We start from the raw sequence: 6096 nt of genomic DNA on the forward strand, positions 1-6096 counted from the left end.
TTGTTTATTAAATGTCATACTATCTTGTTTTATCTTCTAATCAAGTTTATTTTAATTGCTTAAGCAATATGTGTTTATTACAGATGAGTTCAAGAATAAGAATAAGCAGGGGTGCCTGGGTGGCTCAGTCGTTAAGCGTCTGCCTTCGGCTCAGGTCATGATCCCAGGGTCCTGGGATCAAGCCCCGCATCAGGCTCCCTGCTCAGCGGGAAGCCTGCTTCTCCCTCTCCGACTCCTCCTGCTTGTGTTCCCTCTCTCGCTGTCTCCGTCAAATAAATAAACTTAAAAAAAAAAAATAAGAATAAGCAAAAACACCCAAAATTCCATTCACCCAGAGACAGCCAAAGTGAAGCATTTAGTGTACCTTCCAAATCTGTGGATGTGATTGCAATTCTTAAAATAATATTTGCCCATAACTCAGTTTCCTAACCTGCTTTCCTCACAGTGTGTTGTGACTCTCTATGTCGGGCAGCACATTTCTGCAGCACTGTTTTTAGTGACTGTGTAAGATTCTGAAATCGGGGCGCCTGGGTGGCTCAGTTGGTTAAGCGACTGCGTTCAGCTCAGGTCATGATCCTGGAGTCCCAGGATCGAGTCCCACATTGGGCTACCGGCTCAGCAGGGAGTCTACTTCTCCCTCTGACCCTCTCCCCTCTCATGCTCTCTCTCTCTCTCTCAAGTAAATAAGTAAAATCTTAAAAAAAAAAAAAAAAAGATTCTGAAATCAGTCCTCCATTGTTGGCAATTGAAATGGTTTCTAATCATTTGCTAGTAGAATGAGCACATTTGTGGTTACTTCATTGGGCTAGGTTCCCGTAGGCAGAAGAGCTGGTTCAAGGGTGTGCTCATATTGAACGTGTTTTAGTCTCACCAGCAGACATGAGGTTCAGCTGAGACAAGCCCACCAAGCTGACAGACTTCAAAGCAACCCAAAAGGTGTGAGGCAGGAGCAGGTTCACAGCAGCCCCCTTGGGCAGCACAAACCAGCACACAGAGAGGTCAATGTTCACCACTGTGGTGGCACGAGCTTTGTCACAAACAGCTGACAACAGAATTGCAGTTGTAGCACACAAAGTCCTTGGCTTCAGGAATAAAAAACAGAGACACCAATTCCCAGAATTCCTGATCTTGCTAAAATCACAGTAGTCCTAGCACCCAGGAGGCACATTTTCCCCCAACTTTTTGAATAAATTTAAACCTATCAAAAAGTTGAAAGACTAATACAGTGAACTCTACACATCCTTCATTTGATTCAGTAATTGTTAATATTGGTTATGTTTGTTCTCTCTGCATCTCTCCATACTCCGTCTCTCTCCACATATATGTATGCCTGAACAACTCAGGCTGGAAAACTGGAAATGAGTTGCAGAAACACTCTACCCTTCCAGTATGCATCTCCTAAGAATAAGGATCTTCTCCTATATGTATAGATACAATGCCATTACCACACTTAAGAAAAAAATTCCATAGTATATTAGTTCATGTGGAATGTATGGCTTCACATGTGTTGTTCTGCACATTTTTTTTAAAGATTTTATTTACTTATTTGACAGAGAGAGACACAGCGAGAGAGGGAACACAAGCAGGGGGAGCGGGAGAGGGAGAAGCAGGCTTCCTGCCGAGCAGGGAGCCCGATGTGGGGCTCGATCCCAGGACCCTGGGATTATGACCTGAGCCGAAGGCAGACGCTTAACGACTGAGCCACCCAGGCACACCCTTCTGCACTTTTTCATTGAGATTTTATGAAAAGTGAGTATTTTACATCTGCTTAATATAGTGTGAATATCCTTCCAGGTCAGCGAATATAGGTTTTCATAATCCCTTTTAATGCCGTGTCTTAGATTGAGTACCCCAGAGGCCAAGCTAAGGTGGGGTTCTTGTTCATATGGTTTACTGAAGGAGCACTCTTAGGAGAAAAGTATAGAGGAAGCAGAAAGGGCAGAGAGCAAACTAAAAAAGAACATGCTGGTCTCAGAGCTAGAGATGAACTTCAGTCCACTGACCGTCTCAAGGGGAAGTCACTGTCGGAATCTGCTCCCCACACCTCCCATAACTTCCCCCAGGTAATTCTCCACCTCTCAGAGAAGATAAGGGATAGGTGTGTGCCTGAGGGTCCAGGGGGTCTGGGTGAGGCCCAACATTCCCCTACGGGCTGCTAGGTTTCAAATGTTTTGCTATTAGAAACAGTGATGTGAGGAACATCCTCCATGGGGAGCATATGTTTATTTCCCTAGGGAAAGGCGTAGATGTGAAATCAGTTAGATGGTTTGCACTTTAAATTACGTATCTGCCAAATTGCCATGGGAAAATAACACGAATTTGTACTTGACACGAGTGTTTAAGAATACCTTTTTATGCACACCCTAGCTAATGCTGGGTATCATGGCAGTGACCATTTTTTTACAAGATATATTTATTTTTAGAGAGAAAGAGAGAGAGCATGGCGGCAGCAAGGGGGGCGGGAGAGAGAGAACTTCAAGCAGACTCCCTGCTGAGCCAGGAGCCAGATGAGGCTCAGTCTCAGAACCTGAGATCACAACCTTGAGATCAGGACTTGAGCCAAAACCAAGAATCAGACGCTTAAACCAAATGAGCCACCCAGGCTTCCCTATGGGTAAGGTCATTTTAATTTGCATTTCATTGATTAACCTTTTCATATTTTTATACTTAGTTATTGTTTTAATGAGACTATTGGACACATCTGTGGTATTAATGTTGGTGTAGTATCTTTGGTTTCGGGTAAATTTTATATTCCTTTTCAATATGATTAATTCAAATATAAAAACCTTCATGTATTTTAAAGGGAAAGAGTAAAGTAAGTATAATTCAACTATAGGGGTGCCTGGCTGGCCCAGTTGGTAGAGCACACGACTTTTTTTTTTTAAAAGACTTATTTATTTGAGAGAGAGAGTGGGGGGGAGGGGCAGAGAGAGGGGGAGAGAGAGAGAGAGAGAGAATCTCAAGCAGACTCTGTGCTGAGCGCTGAGCCCAACTCTGGGCTTGATCTCAAGATCCTGAGATCATGACCTGAGCCAAAACCAAGAGTTGGATGCTCAACCAAGGGAGCCACCGAGGCACCACGAGCACAAAACTGCTAATCTCAGGGTCATGAGTTCAAGCCGCACCTTGGGCGTGGAGCCTACTTAAAAAAAAAAAAAAAATCAATTATAGAAAAAAAATCAAACTATAAAAGCAGAATAGGATTCACACAACAAAAACATTGCCAGATATGAGTGACAGTGAAACTGCTCTCCTTCAACATTTACAATAACATACTCCCTGATCATGTACTGGGTTGTGTGAGTCCAAGCACCTGACATATATGGATGTACTCAGTCTTGACAGTCACCAAGAGAAGTTGGTATCGTTACCCCCGTTTACAAAAGGAGAACCAGAGATGGAGAAGCTCAGAGCCAGAGACCATCCTGGAAGCAGCACATGGAGTGTGAGCCTGCAGTAACAGAGCCTGCCCACACAACCACCTCCATGCAGCTGGGCCTTCAGGTCCCATCTGTAAAATGGACAAACTAACAGTCCTTGTATAAATTGAGTGTTAGGGGCGCCTGAGTGGCTCAATTGGTTAAGCATCTGCCTTCGGCTTGGGTCATGATCCCAGGGTCCTGAGATCGAACCCCAGGTCAGGCTCCTTGCTCAGTGGTGAGTTTGCTTCTCCCTCTTCCTCTGCCCCTCCCCCTGCTTGTGCTCACTGTCAAATAAATAAAATCTTCAAAAATAAAAAAATAATTGCATTTTATACTATAAGTGTTTACTATAGTGTCTGTCGCATGGAAAGCACTCAATAATATTAGCTGTTAATATTATTGTACCAATTTAATGTCCAGAAACTTATCCCAAGGAAATAATTAAGAATGTGGACAAAAATTTAGCTACAGCTGTCACTTCCAATAGCAACAAATGGGGAACATCTTAAATGTCTAACAGTATTGGATTGATTACATTCACTACCCTACATTCACATAATGAAATGATGTACAGCCATTAAAGTTAGGTCAAATATTGAATAAGGTAAAAAGTTTCATTACAAAGTATTAAGTGTAAACACAGATTATAGAGTAACCTGTACTTGCAAACCATATGTTTTAACAAAGACAGATGAATACATGACAGGAAAAACACACAAACATGAGGGTGCTTATAAGCACATGCTGACAGCAGCTGTGATTGGCTGATCACAAGACCCAAAAGGTGGAAACAGCCCAGATGTCCACAGACAGATGGACGGGTGAACAAAATGTCCATCCACACAGTGGGAAACTCCTCAACCGCAAGAAGGAGGGAAGCACTGATGGCTACTGAGGCATGGGTGAGCCTCAAACACATCATGCTCAGAGAAAGAAGCCAGACACAAAAAGTCACATATCATATGAAGTGCCCAGAGTCGTCAAGCTCATGGACATGAAGCGGATCGGAGTTCACCAGGGGCCGGGGAGGTAGAAATGGAGAGTGATCGTCTAAGAGGGACAGAGTGTCAGTTTGGGAAGATGAAAAAGTTCTGGAGATGGATGTGGTGATAGTTACACAACACTGTGAATGTATTTAAGGTCATTCAATTGTACACCTAAAAATGGTTAAAATGGTCAATTTTATGTGATTTATATCACATATTCTGCCACGTGCACAGTAGAATCAGGAAAGGAGAATCTTATTGAAAGCAACCACTAGTAGATTAGGAAAAATCCTACAGTCACCACAGTATTTACATAAAGCAAAGCAAACCTGCGGATGGGAAGATGCCAGGACCAGGGGAAGAAGCTCCTGGAGAGCAGTGGCGAGTGGAGGTGCTGGACAGGGACTCGTGTATTTTGTAGTGATGGAATAGGATGCTTCTTCCTTTATGCCTTTGAGTGCGTGAATTCTGGCTAATCTACAACCAAATTTTAGATATCAACCAATTTGTCATCTTCATTTCACAGATGTGTAAGTTAAACTTTGGGAAGCCCCTTTGATTCAGTGTGGCTGACACCTAGCCCTGTAGATTCCTATGGCGTCAGATGAAATCAGCAATTGGAGACCCCTCCAGGGACGGGCATGGGGTTTCTGCGGTTAAATGCTGGTGGACTGAGAGGTCACCGAGGTAGCAGTGAAGAGGCGGTTCAGAGCCTTCCACTGCCCTGCTAGGGCCCACCACTGTGGCTGGGGAACCCTGGGTATGACATATAAGCCTAATTTGAGAATGCCTATATTAGGCATCTGTATTATGCTATTGAGGTCAGTGGGCAACTGAAGCCCCTGGACAGTAGGAGCCCACAAAGCTGGTACCCGCACCTGTGGTCCAGGCATCGGTGCTTTGGGACCTGCTGCCAGAGGTCAGGGCACCAGGAGGCCTGGCATAGCCATTCCTGACACACCACCCGGGCCAGGTGTCCTTCCTGGTCTCCTGTGCTCTTGGACACGCACTGTTGCGTAATCAACAGAGAGTGTGAATGTGTCTTCCAGGTGGGCACCCTCACTTCTCTCTCCTCTCTCCTCACTTCTCTCTCCTCTCTTCTCAGGCTCCTCCCAAGCCTGAACCCTCCCCCTCCACCACTCTCCCACCTTCTTTCTCTGTCTGTCTTCTGGAGTCACCTTGCTTAACGCACCCATACCCTGCCCAAGGGGAGCGAGGAAGGAAGCTCTTCATCGGGCACACTCCCCGTCCGCACACCTAGGTCAAGTCCTCCATTGCCTCATTTATTACCACAATTCGGACACTCTAGGGTCCACTCATGCCCCTCGGCCATGGCTGCCTATGGTAAAAGCCAGAGACAACACTACTGACAAGTTTATCTCCCAACACCAGCTTTGTTAAGAGTTTCAGATACTTTTTGTTTTTCACTCCTGTGGTGGGTTCCGGAAATGCCAAACCTCCCAGACTATGGGCCAGCACTGACCGCACTGGTAGGCCTGTGCCCTGCCTGCAGCAAGTGACTCAGAATGGTGTGGGGCTGAGCACGGTGCTCCAGGGCTTTGGCTAGGACCACTGCAGTGGGTGGGATGGGGGCTAGAGTCCTGTCCAAGCAGCCCTGCCCTTCCAGGTCCCAGACTGGCGCCACTCCTAGAATTTTTGAGACTGGTCTCCTCCCGGGTGATTCAGAC

This window comes from Eumetopias jubatus, unplaced genomic scaffold (genome assembly GCF_037043125.1).
Source record: "Eumetopias jubatus isolate StellerSeaLion01/CBP00866 unplaced genomic scaffold, mEumJub1_p1.0 scaffold_12, whole genome shotgun sequence".
Taxonomy (NCBI): domain Eukaryota; kingdom Metazoa; phylum Chordata; class Mammalia; order Carnivora; family Otariidae; genus Eumetopias; species Eumetopias jubatus.